This window comes from Lonchura striata, chromosome 5 (assembly GCF_050655825.1).
Source record: "Lonchura striata isolate lonStrDom1 chromosome 5, ASM5065582v1, whole genome shotgun sequence".
NCBI classification, from domain to species: Eukaryota; Metazoa; Chordata; class Aves; order Passeriformes; family Estrildidae; genus Lonchura; species Lonchura striata.
This window is the reverse complement of record NC_140707.1, coordinates 18,799,431-18,813,411: the sequence shown is the minus strand read 5'-3', so window position 1 is coordinate 18,813,411 and position 13,981 is coordinate 18,799,431. Positions and strand designations below refer to the sequence as shown.

General features: G+C 41.5%; 1 long non-coding RNA gene across 1 annotated transcript in view; it reads left to right on the top strand.

Moving 5' to 3' along the window:
- LOC116183766 (uncharacterized) overlaps positions 1 to 12,749 on the top strand; it is a 44,106-nt gene extending 31,357 nt beyond the window's left edge. The window contains exon 2 of the long non-coding RNA XR_004148461.3: positions 12,179 to 12,749. This is a non-coding gene — a long non-coding RNA (uncharacterized LOC116183766). The remainder of the gene's footprint in view (positions 1 to 12,178) is intronic.
- The last annotated feature ends 1,232 nt before the right edge of the window (positions 12,750 to 13,981 follow it).

The following is a 13,981-nucleotide window of genomic DNA, read 5'->3' as shown; positions in this document are numbered from 1 at the left end:
TTGGGCTGGGAAATATTAGAAATGTGTAGACTAACACATTGTAAAAAAACACAAGATGTGTAATGTTGGAGCAATGCTGGATATTCGTGGTTCAGGTTGAACGGTTGTTCATGGTCCGGAGTTGCAACCACAGCTGACAAAAGCAGTTCAAAAGACTAAAATGGTGGCTCCACTGAAGTCTGTGCCAAACTCCATTGATTTTGTAGGAGTGGATCACTCCTTTTCACACAGAACAATGTACTCATTCAATAAGCAGGTTTTCCAAAGTGTTGGTTTTTTTGTTTTTTCAGCCAAGTGTCTTAAAGGACAAAAATTATAAATCTTTAAACCAGGGCAAGAATTAGTGACAGCGAAAACTGTCGTGTTGGTGCAGTGAACATTCAGAACCTGGCCAGCATTTCATTCTTTTGCCCTAAAAGACTCACCCAGCAAGAATCTGTAAGTGACACTCAAGGGAGAGAGCGCTTTCCGAACAGCTGATGTGAAACTTGAAAAGAGGCAACATAACAAATGCAATGTGGGGGGGAAGTGCTTTCATTCCAGCTCAGGAACATCTGGTTTATTGCAACAATAACTACTGTAATTATATCACTGCTGGAAAAGCTGCTCTAGGTTAGCTTAAGTTTGTGGTTTCTATAATAAACACTGCTTTGGAGGAGTGGGGGTTTCAGTATTTCAACCATGTCAGATCACACTGAACTGAGCTGTGATTTGAGGCAAAAATAACAAAATCTTGAAAACATAAAAGCATTATTTCTAACCGTATATTTCTTCAGATATACTTCCTCATTATGGTAAGTGGGGAGTATGCCAGAGAAGTAAATTTTTGTATGACCATATTTCACCGATAAAAACTAAAGAAGTAATTTTTTGGTCAGTTGGAGACAAGCTTATCATAGTACATATTGATGAAATAAATGAACAATGATCCCAAAAAGGACAGTATTCTCACTTGACTTGCAGGGAAAATTAAGGAACTTGAGTCAGACAGCAAATTGATGGCAGAGGGTCTCCTAGTAAAAATAGAGTGGATTTTTCCAGGGATGTGCCTGTGTGATAGGACTTATTACCCAGCCACTGGTTACTTTCCTAGCTATTAAAAATGAAGTGTTTCAACTCCAGTACAGTGCTTTTCCATCCAATGGAAAATTGGAACCTACATGAGATTCACTCCAGTAGGGTGGATACTCGGATCTGCAATGGGCTGTGTGTTGCACACAAAGGTTTTCTCAAAAATTGCAAAATACAAATACAGAATTTTCATTCTACTTAGTCTAGAATCTATGACAAATATTCTGTACATCAATACAATTTTACTTTATTGCTGATATTTAAAAAAGAAGGGCTAAACATCTTGCTGATAAGGGGAAATATAAATGTCATTCCACATAGATGAATTCCCATTCAAGTGCTTTGTTAGTATAGGAAGATGTGTAGATCCAAAACTTAGACATTTGAGAATTTAACAATGATGGAAAAGTAGATATTTTATTATTGCAGTATGCTTCTTTACCCCATGTCATGGATAAGTGTTTGTTGCTGTGTGTTCAGACTCACAAATTAGATCAAATAGAATTTGTGAGTTCTGTGAGTTCAGCATTTTAACAACTGACCCAGTGTTCCTGCATGCTCACACTGGCAAAACTTCACCTGAGCAAGAATCGACTCATTCTGCACATGCAGATGTGGGTTTGTGTGTGCAGACTTCTGTTTTGTACAGGCAGATTTAACACTATATTTAGATTTACCTCCTCCAGCTAAAGTTATTTCTACCAGCTCAGTGTTTGGAATTGAAATTATACGTTTGTTTCAATACAGATAGAAATAGAAAAATGCCAGAACTTCACAGTCTCTTTTTTGTGGTGTTTTTTTTTTTCCCCTACCAGAAAAGTTCTAATTAATGGAGGGTAAATCACATCACATCACATAAATGGCTACTGAACCTTGTTGAAGGCAGACCAGTAAAAACTACTGTAACTTTCAAAGGAACAAAGTTGTTTTAAAGTGCTAAAAAAAGGGAGTAGATTCATTGTTATTTAGGATTAAGTCTATCTGAATACTCTAAGACATTAGGGGTCTAATGGTCATTAAATTAAACAGTCATATACATAGTCTTTCTTTCATAATATTATTTTTTATATCTCTGATGTTCTTTCTTTACATCTTTCATGTATTTCCTTATATAGACTGCTTCAATATCTATATATGCATATATACATACATGGTTTTTTTGAGGGGGCGAGGGGATGTGAATCAAGAGTAACACAACTTTATTTTCATAGAGGTCTTGTTAAAAATAAACTCTCATGAACTGTAAAGAGAAAATGATCTCTGGGTTGAAAGGTCCTTATTTCTCACCTGTCTGTCATCTTATCACCACTTTCAGAAGCCTGACAAGTGGGCTGCATAAATTTTTAAAATAAAGAAATAAATAAATCTAGGTGAATCTATCATGGATAATTTTATAAATGCTCCTGGCTTTGCTTCACAGTCTTTGACTACAGTAATCGCCAAAAATGGCTCAATTCACTGTGATTTTGCTGCAAAAAAGGTTAAAACTCAGAAATAAATATGCAGGAAAATATCATCAACTGGTGTCATTCCTCACTCACCTGTATCAAGAGAATTACAGAGGAATTTACATGAGCTGGAGTGTGGAAGAGTTTTTTTCCCAGCTGTATAGAGAATCCAAATGGTCTGATGATGAAAGGAATGAGGGGTGAGCCCAAGGCTTGCTCTGTGCTCACCCTAATCCCAGCTCTTGTCCTTCAGACAGGAAAAGTCAAAAGAAAATGGTTTGTAAGCTGCTGGCAGCAGTGCTGGGCATGCCTTAACCAACACCAGCCTTCAAATACCACCTAGGACTGAGATGAACCCTTCACCTTTCTTTTTTTGGATGCTAAAAATCCCCTTCATCTCTGCTCTTGTGGGCTGAGGCATTGGATCTTGGAAGATACTGAATATTACCTGGCTGCTGCTAAGTGTCCTTAGATGCCTTCCTTGTCAATGGTACCTTCTTGCACTAGGCACCCATTCAAAAAAGGAAGTTTAGTTATTGCAGGCTTTTCTTTATTTTATGTGTTGTCAGGAATTCTGGTGGTACTTAGGATTCAGTCCTGTAAAGTGATGACCTTCCCTTCTTCCCCAACCTTGGCTGTTCCATATAATCTGTATCTTTCATGATTCCCTATACAGGAAAGACAAAGGAAATACTTTGTTGTTGATTTTAAACAGTAATTAAAAAAAAAAAGGAAAAAATTTAAACAGTGGATTGAAACATGATTATAAAAAAAAGCCCTGAAGATATCATTTCCAGTTCCCTGGCTATTCCTCTGTTTTTGCAGTGTGTGATTAGTCCATCTAGACAGCAGAAAAATTTGGAGATGTTTCCCCTGAGCTCTAAGAGCTTATTTGGTTCAGGACTTTTCTGTTAATGTTAATATCAAATGGCAAGGTCTCTTCTCTGAGAACAAACAACACAAAGCAACCTAAAAGAGAGTCTTCAAGTAAGGCAGAGCAGAAATCTGGACTGTTTCCTGTGATCGTATAAAGCTAAAAAGCTGTATGTTTTTCCACCATCCATGAGAGAAGTAAGAATGAGAACAATAATGCACACACATAGAAAGTTTTAAAAAAAGTATTTTCATTACTAAAAAGATCGCACATCATGTCTTAGACCCCTCATTTATTTTTCTGAATTGTGGTGGTGTGATTACAAGGGCTGGTTGTGCTTTGCAGACCATATCCCTCACAGAAGTGCTGAAGCTATTTCTGCAAGGATGCAAAATATTTTCACATTAAGGAAACCCATGTATTCAGAGTTATATATTCTGATATTCAGAGTTAATTCACTGCTAATAGTGCAGAAATTCTCCTAGAAACCATGGAGACAAAGAGACTTTCAACACAATCACGAGAAAAAACATGGCTGAAATTAACATTTAGGAACACATGTCAGAAATTTGCTGTCACAGGAAGGCATTTTAATAATTTTTCTGTTTTGAAACAATATTACAGACATGAATAATCACTTAATAATCCCATTTTCAGACAACTGAATGCAATCTTGGTGCAAGATGTATCCAAAGTTAGGAAGGGGTTCTGTGTCACATCCACAAGTAGAAATGAAGAATACTTTGCTGATATCTACTGAGATCATTAGGCATCCCAGGCCCTGCTTCTTTCCAGCAGAAATCCTTGAGGGATTTAGCTATGCCCTTGTTCTTTAAGTGTTTGTCTTGCTTTGTTTGGCACACTAAATCGTGCTGTACAAGATCACTTAATATTGAAGTTTATCTTTCCTGGTGTTTCCCAGCACCTTCCATTCCAAAGCAGTACCTGCCATCAGTGTGCTAATGTGCAAAATTAACGTTACATCCCTCTAGGTGGCTATTTTCTCATCTTCCATTCTTTTTCTCCCTCTCACTCTCACAGCCTCCAGAGAAAAGCACACAGGGGAGAGCTCGTTTTCCCTTCATCAGGAAGCTGAGATGCACTCCCAGCATTCTCCCCTGGTGCAGCAGCCTTTCCTCCCTGGCCTGAGCTCTGGAAAGGCTTCTGCTTGTCTGGGAAAAGCTTTCCCACATCCCCAGTTGTCAGGGGACTGCCTGACCCTGCTCAGTGTTTTCACGTGGGTGGGACAGGACAGGAGGGAGGCCTGGACCAGAGCTGGGCTTTGTGGCTGAGGAGCTGCCGACCCACCAGGATACAGGGTCTGTGCCCACAACTATCAATAAAGATAGTTTTTAAAAAAGCTATCATTAAAAATGGAGAGAGGCTTCTCAAATTGCAGCCCTCGGTTCACAGGAGGATTTGTCTGCCTCTGAGTCAAAAGTGCAAAGTTTGTCCTGCTGCCACATCTGCTGCTTTTGCTCAGCAAATACAGGATACCTGACCTGGGGAATTCTCCTGTTGTGGTTTAAGTCCCCCTTGCCTTTGTTGCTCACAAAATAAATCAGGGGTGCAGAGATATTACAGGAAACAATGAGCAATCCCAAACCTGGGATTCAGAATCGGCTTTTCTCCTGGGTGGGGTGAGTGAGTCTGGAGTTTGGGATCCACCTTTCCTGAGCAGCTGTGGGATCCTGCACTCCTGCCTTCCCCAGCAGTGGCACACGGAACAAAACTCAGTTTCCCCAGCAGCACAGTGTCACCACAGGCTGCAAGAATCAGATTTCCACAATCCTTAACTAATCAAAAACTCAAGCAGGCTCACAGTATTGGATTATTTTTATTTCTTTCTCTCTCTCTCTCTCTCTCTCTCTGTGTGTGTGTGTTTGTGCCAGCTGTATCCAAAGGATGGCTGGCAACACTTCCTGATTTTGTAATTGAGATGTATAAATACATCAAGCCCGAGATAATATCTAGTAATGTAATCCTTCTGCATCCCTTGGCATTGACAGGAGCTGTTCTTAAGTACCATACAAGTTCAGACCTAAACAAGAACCGCTGGAGTGCAGCCATACCTGCAGCACTGGGTGCTCTGACTTTTAAGTTTCCAAAGGGTAACCCTCAGTGGTCCTCTCCCACCAAGGCCAGCAGAGATGGGAACACAAAGCACCACTTAGAGGTACAAAGTGCCTCCGAAGATCCAGTTCCCTGGCTGATTCAGGCTCAAACCAAGGCTATTGATATTGTCTTTTAGTCAATAATGTGGGCTCTTGGTCACAAGAGGTTAGGTAAGATTAGAGACCTAAGATTTTTTTAATCTACTGAATATTAAAAATGGCCACTTCAGGCTTTTCATTCACACCATCTGTTGCTAGCAGGTTGTATTGGCAATTTCAGGACAGATTAATAATTGTTCCTGATTTTGGCACACCAAGAGGTTAAAAATAGATCTTTAGCTGCACAGATGAGTCCTCGACAATTGATTTATCTAAGATATTTTGGCAACTTGAAAAGAAAATATAAGGTTTGATCCTTCCTAGAACTATTTCTCTCAGCCATGTGTGATATAAATAAAACAAACCTCAAGAATCTGGCTTAGAATATAGAATAACATTTTGCTACAGTGATTTCTGCTATGTTTACCACAGCAAATGTTGAATTAGAGGCATCATCATACATAATATTTAAATATTTCAATAATACCCAGAGCTCTCAACACTCTTGTTTCTCTTGTTCATGTTAACAACAATTTGCCAGCAACATTTTAGAACAGAGTAGAGCAGCCTCTTAGAGCAGCCTCTTTGTGTCAAGAAATGTATAAACACCACCCAGCTGCATCTGAAATGCAGCACAACCCCTGGCTGGAGCATCCTTCTAGGGGTGCCAAAAGGTTAAAAGAGTCCTGAGAGGTGTGTCTGAAGGTTTCTCTCACCCAGGGGGTTTAGAGACAGTGCTGCCAGGTCCTGTGAGGCTCAATCCCTGCCTCAGTTCCCAACAGCCACAACTGTTGGTGGGGAAGTTCCTCCTGGTGAGCCTCGGTCCAGCCCCGCCCAAGTGATGCAGGTCGAGGAAGCAGAAATGTAAAATGTGCTGAGCTCATAGAACTCGGCTGAAGTTTCCACTTTGAGGATAACCTGCATAAAAAATAGTCCAACTCTAGAGAGGAATGAAAATTGAGGGAGGATGAAGAAAGGAGCCTGCAGGGGCTTGCCATGATCTGGAGTATAAGAATGAAGATAACCACAAAGCCAGTGCAAGGATCAAAGACGATCCCTTTGAATCCCTTTTTAAAGCACAAATAGCAAACAAGGGGCATACTAAAATAAAGAAAAATACCTATGTAAAGTGGATAGGAATGTTTTAAAAAGTTTCATTAATCATCAGAGATTTTTAGTAGGATCTTGCAGCACACCTGGGAACTGGATTTTAGGACAGGAGAGTGAATTTGTGAACAAGTTCTTCCTACACTTACTCCTTTCATAAGGTTTTTGTCTTTCTGGCTACTGTAACCAAACTTTTCAAGAGATGATATGGCAAATAATTGCAAAATGCTGAACACTTCTGAAAATCTGGTCATTATAAGGATGCCCAGCTGGGAGTTGAGCTCTTCTGGATGGTGAGTTCCTTACAAAGTGCAGCTCCCCATTGGACAGTGGGGAATTCTGGATTTGAGAGCATCCGTGGGAGCAGTCTGTGGCAAGGAGGAGGTAGAGAACTTAATAAGGACTGAGACAGATTTAGGGGTGGGGAAACTCTGACCCAGCTCAGCCCTTCCAGCCTCCACTTCCTGGCCCTGGGTGTTCCTGCTGTTGTTGGAACTGCCTGCTAGTTCCAGCCTTTCTCGAGTGTGGAATAGTAACTGAGGGGGAGCTGGACCATGCAGCAGCTGAGGCCAGCACAGGAAAGGACTGGGAGCATTTCTGGCAGTTGGGAGTGTGACATTTCCAGTCAGAAGTGACTGGAAATACATGAAGTGGAGCTTAATGAAGAACAAGGGAGGAACGTGGGATGAGGGTGGTGCTAGCAGGGATTAAGCTCCATGAAAGGTCATTGTCTGATGGAAGTGAGGGAGCAGGAACGGGAAGGCAGAATGTCTTCTGAGCAAGAAGAGAATTTTCATTTAGCTCTTCCTCATACTTTTCCTGAGTCCATGGGTTGGTGGGTCCAGATTCCTACAGAAAAATTGGATGTGCTCACTGCTGCCTGTATTTCAGCTGTTATGTTTGTCATATGGGTTTCATTTCAGGGTTGAAGAACTTGCTAAATATGCACAAATGGCCTGCATGGTGTTTTGGAGGCATGGGTATTATCACATTAATTTTAATTAACACCAACCTCTCTTGTCACAGCCTGACTCAGGGCAAGGGGATGCCAGCTCTCCACCATATCGGCCAGAGTAGATGATGGACATTTTTCCTCAATGTCCAGTGACAACATGCACCATCAGATCACTCAGGATAGGAAGTGTTATTAATTTTTCTTTTGGGACCACAGCAAATTCCCGCACAAAAAAACCAGCCAGCTAGGGGAGGGGAAAAAAGTATGGCTGGAGTAAAGCTCAATGATTTAATTAAACTTTAGATTAGCTCTCCTCAAAAGCCACGAGCAAAAACACCACAGGCATGTGCAAAAGACAGATGCTTGTGGATGGATCTGCACAACCTTTTTCACAGACTTTTATATAACTTTGGTACAGGCTTAGACAAAAAGTCGCCTTGTTCTTTCCAAGCCAGCATGAAGCACAGCCAGGAAGAGTTAGTCATCAGAGAGTTTTGGTAGTTGTAGTTTGGAACCCCAGCTAGAGTTTTTGCTTTGTGCACTGCTAAAGAATCTAACCCAAGAATTGGCCGCTATCTCGGTCAAATCACATTTCTTTCTAAAATAGCTTTTGACAAAATTATAGCTATTAGGAGAATTTTTCCTTTTCACGCTCTCACAATACAAGATAAATGCAAAAGAAACAACCCTTCCCTCTTCCCCAAGGAATTGTAACAACATTTTTCAGTGAGATTTATAGGATTTCGTATTAAAATGTATTCTGAATTGTGTTTTAATGGGGGGGGGGAAATATAATTTTTGAAACCAAAATAAAAGAGATGCAAAATTTTTATCAAAATGGTTTTACCCTCTAGAATGAAACAGAATATTTTTTCATGGGTTACTCTGAAAAACAGATTTTAAGATTTTGTGGAACAATACATGGTTTTCCCTAGTTACTGGCAGTTTCCAATGGTACATCCATCCTGTAGGTTTCTGTGTTCTGGCACACTTTGGAAATAGCTAGTTTTGGCCAAATAAACAATATTTTTATGCATAAATAAAATTTGCTTCTACAATCAAGACGATTATCTGCACAGCATTTAAGCCCTAAATACAAGTGGTTATGTGCACTTACATGAATCATGGAAAACTATAACATAATAAGGTGCTGTTATTAAGTGCTATACAGCTACAGTTGCTATAAAAGTGAAGAAGAAACCTGAGGTGATGAAAATAAATCTTTAGCTGGTACAAATCAGCACAGCCCTATTGAACTGACAAGAGCTACACCAGTTTCAACAAACAGATTTTTATATGGCCTTTCGTTCATTCACTATACCAAATAAACTATGGTGGAGGCCAGTGAAGTAACGTGGTTTATCCCAAAATCCACATTATTAATGCTCTCTTAACTTTTTGGGAAAGTTCTCTTTGAATTTGGTGGCGTAGGACTGTACCCTGTGCTGCCCAGGACCACTTCCCTCCTGCATATTCACGTGACAGCTCTCACTTCTGGGTGCCTGAGCAAATTTGCTCCTCTTGACCCTAAACTCCACGGAAATAGACCTATTATGATCCCTGAATTATGTTGGCTCACTAAACCCTAGCCCAGCCTCTCTCAGGGAGGAGGATTTTATCAGTATGAGATCTCTTCCCATTGCTGGTGAGCAAAACAGTGTTACCTCAAAGGTGGGTCTGCCTTAAGCACCATGAAGTAGCACCAACCCATGAGGAGGGAGACTTCAGCTCTGATTCAGGTCACAACAGGTATGTTATTCTCAGCCCAGCAAGCTTCTGTTTCAAGCATTAATTTTCTTAAAGACTAAAATTATTTTAATCACCGATGGGTCCTTTCCAGGCATGTTGCCTCTGTTTCGCTCAGGATTTTGAGGAATTTCATAACAGTGCTCTGACATCATTGCACCCAGACACAATGTGCACCATTGTCAGATCAAGCAAGGGTTTTACATTTGCATGAGTGTGTAGCTTTTCCTTTCTATTACCCAATGTTTTCCTCCTCCAGTTATGAATGCTCCAAATCATTGCACATTGTTCCGAAGAATGAGAAAGGCATTCCTGTTTTAGGAAAAGCCAAAGCAAAGCAGGGTGCTCGTGTGTTACCTGTTCATAAAGGATGCTGAAGGCTGTGTCAGAGTGGCACAAAGCAGAGCACACAGGAAAGGTGGGATGCTTCCAACACTCTTTCTCACCTCATGGCAGGTCAGTTCCCTGCACGCACTACCTGGACAGCTTGGATTAGACACCAGCATGTTCCATGAAATTGACACCTATCCTTGTGGACTCCAGGCAGGGAAGTGTCATAACAAGGACCAAGATAAAAAAACGAGATAGAGGTTATTCACATGATTGACATTCTGCCTCAGAGTTCTCACACAAAGCCCTCTCTCTCTGCTTGACATGTGGGCGCTGCATTCTCAAGGCATTCTTGCAGCCTATACCACATATTGAACAATAGCCAGCCTTCTTTCACTCTCCTGTCTGTCTCTCTGAACAGCCCTCTGTTGACAACCCAGGCTGTTCTCACTCTTAAAGTGTTGGAATCCAGAGCATCCCTCTGGCTGCCCTGGCAGGTCTGGGACCCTGGCAGGGGGTCAGGAACCCCCCTGGACAGAGCCCCCAGAGACACTGGCTGTGATCTTTGTCCATGGAAAAGAGTTTTCAATCTTACAGGATGAATTACAAGCTCTGAGTGTTTGATATCAGTAATAATTAAGTGTGGCACGGGTGCAAAAGTAAAATTATAGGATTCTAGATAAGGGGTTCAAAGGGGACAAGATGGAGGAAATTGGGTGTGTCTTGTCCTTTTTCTCCTTCTCCATGCCCTCCATGTTTCACTGTGGTGTTGGCATTTTTCTGTTGGTTCAGGCTGGGGACACACTGTCCAACGTAGGTGACAGATCTTGGCACGTTATTGTAAATCCAGCCCAGGGAGTTTCTGGAATTTAATGTTTGTAATATCCCACTGAGGGCAGAGCCCCACACGCTGCCCTGCAGGACAGAGCTGGGCAGGGCAGCAGAACATGTTAGAGATAAACAGAATAAACAACCTTGGAACCAGCACAGACAATTTATGACAACTTCTTTGGCAACGGGGCTGAAAGACAGAGACTTTCTACAATCTTGGAATCAATACCACAGATTCCAACACTAAAAAATTCAAAAAATTAAATTATATAAGGACAGTCTGTGAGTTTGAGGAGGCATCTTAGAGCATCCTATTTTTAAAATTGCGGTTTGGTGCTTTTTCTTCTGTTTTGTTTCTGTTTCAAAGGAAACCTCCAAAAATGCAGTTGCCCTGCAGATCCACCCTCAGACCAGGGAGCTGCTCTGCATGCAGCACCACTAACAGCTGTAAAGTGCAAATACGTGGATGGCTTTCCCTGTTGGGCCATTCCAGAACAGCTTTTTTTCCCCTCTAAGCTTTAATGTTAATGTTGAATGCCAAACTGGCAGCCCCTGTGCAATTGAAATGTTTGCACAAGGAGAATAGATGCACTGGTGTTTGCTTTCTTTGCCAACAAGGTCCCAAGCCTAAAATGGACAGGATATATGTAAGGTCAAGACAGTCCAGCCTTCTTCACTCATGTCAACTCCTGTTCCTGAGGAACAATGAGTTTGGTCAGGATAAATATGAGGAATGTGGATCTTTCTCTCCTTCATCTCATATGAGCAGCTGGCAGGAGAGATGAGGAATCATGGTGCTGAACTCACTGTGGTGTTATCTCTCTATTTTGGTGATACACATCTGTACCTGGGTAATACATCCCAGAAATGGCAATAAAGGAAGAGGAAAGGAAAGGAGAGGAGAGGAGAGGAGAGGAGAGGAGAGGAGAGGAGAGGAGAGGAGAGGAGAGGAGAGGAGAGGAGAGGAGAGGAGAGGAGAGGAGAGGAGAGGAGAGGAGAGGAGAGGAGAGGAGAGGAGAGGAGAGGAGAGGAGAGGAGAGGAGAGGAGAGGAGAGGAGAGGAGAGGAGAGGAGAGGAGAGGAGAGGAGAGGAGAGGAGAGGAGAGGAGAGGAGAGGAGAGGAGAGGAGAGGAGAGGAGAGGAGAGGAGAGGAGAGGAGAGGAGAGGAGAGGAGAGGAGAGGAGAGGAGAGGAGAGGAGAGGAGAGGAGAGGAGAGGAGAGGAGAGGAGAGGAGAGGAGAGGAGAGGAGAGGAGAGGAGAGGAGAGGAGAGGAGAGGAGAGGAGAGGAGAGGAGAGGAGAGGAGAGGAGAGGAGAGGAGAGGAGAGGAGAGATTGGCTCAGTTGGTGCCACTAATACCAAAGTGGATTCAATCCCCATATCAGCCACTTACTTAAGAGTTGGACTCCATGATCCTTGTGGGTCCTTTTCAACTTGGAATTCTCAGTGAACTTGTTGCATTGCCACATTGTGCCACTTTTCATGGCACAATCAGTCTTACAAAGATTAGAAAATGAGCAAAATCTCTCCTTCTATAGTAGGCTTTTATAGTTTTCTGGTTTGGAAAAGAAAAAAAAAGGATTTTTTTTTTTTTTTTTTGCCACAGAAATATCTCTGCTGTTGGTACCCTTGGTTCTGAGCATGTGATGGCATTTCCACCTTTTCAAGAAGCCTGATGAACTCAACACACTTACACAAAACTGAAGCACAACCTACATCTTTCTTCAGGACCTCACACCTGAGGATGCCTCAAAGAAAGCCCATCTTTTTGAGCCCCTGTTTGTTCTTGGCTTCAGTCTTCTCTGGGTGGATCTGGCAGAGCAAGGCCAGAATGGAACATCAGTGAATAAGTGTGCTGGCGTCACTGAAAAATGAAAACAATTGGAAAATGACAATCAAAGGAAGGTGAAAGATCTAGTCCCAGGGCTTCCTGCTGCAGCTGAGAGTTTATTCAGATGGCCCCCAGATAATCTAAGCCAGAGATAGGGCACACTGACTTATTATGGTGTTTATTCCCTTGGCTTTTTTAGCTGTCAGATGCAAGTGCAGTCTGTCCTGGATACCCTCCCACTTGCACACATCTTCAGGTTTAGGCTTTGATTTATGGTGCTGCTATGGAAGCAACATGGAATTTACAAATGAGAGATATAAATAAATGAGAAAGAGCAAGAAATTTCTATCCTGTAGCACCTTTCATTATGTAGTTATGTAGAGTATTATGTCTATATCAATTAAATACACTTGTTATCGGTACTTCCCATACAGATGTGTAAAGGAACCATGGCATGTGGCAAATCAGCTCCAAATCACGTCAAGTCTTTCCTGGGAGAAGTTAGTTTAGGTAGCACCTACTTTGAGTTAGATAATTTACTTGTCAAAACAATCCTTAACACAAGAACAAGGACAAACTTGTGTATGTGGGAACCAGCAGTCAAAGTCAAGTCATTTAACCAGGTTAAACACCTGGTTAGCTGATCTTTGCTGCACATGAGTTAATAACCTGTGGTATCTTCACAGTGAGAGCCAAACTCACTGGAGGAATCTCCACTGAAGGAATTTACAGTCTCCAGCACTGGAAATCAAGGTGCTTTTTCTCCTAGAAGCTGGGGGAATGAAGGACAAGGCTTATGGCAATAACAGCATCTACTGGTTATCAGGTTATGCACATTGGAGAGTTAATAGAATGTTTTGCCTGGCTTAATCCATTGTAGAGAAAATCATGGTTTTCCCAGCAGGAATAATTTGCCTTTATTACTGCTGTAGTCGCACTGAAACCTGGGGCTTGTGCTAAGATTTTGGGATTTCTAGCTTCAAAATCAAGTGTCTTAAGCAACAAAAAGGAAACATCTTGTTAAGTGCAGCATTCATGGAATTACCAGGGCAGATGCATCTCCACTGCAAGTCTGAGGAAGTTAATGTATTTGTTAAATGCTAAAATTTGCACTAGACTGAACTACGAGTACATTCTTGAAGTGTGTTTCTATGTTATCCACACACATGGTCAGGAAGATCATATGCCAAAATGTATGTTTAAAATATACTTACTATAATATCATTTAGAAATTCAACATTTTGTTCATTACTGTTACACTGACTTAGTTGCTTTATCCCAGGTTTTGCATTTGGTTCTTCTAAACCTAGGATCTGTCTCAAGCAATATGGCAATCCTATTACCCAAATGTTACAGCCTTATTTCATTATACAATTTTTATTCCAAAAGCTCTTCACAAAAGCCTGGAATTCACCTTGCACAATAAACAAGTTAAAAACGGGTCCCTAAAATTTCCTGGAGGCAGCAATTATAGCAATTTTAATCATGTTTGCTGCTGTATTTAACCTGAGATGGATGCCTAAGATCTTTTGTCCATTTGATTAAAGAGATAGCACAAGGGATGTACCAGAGCAGTTG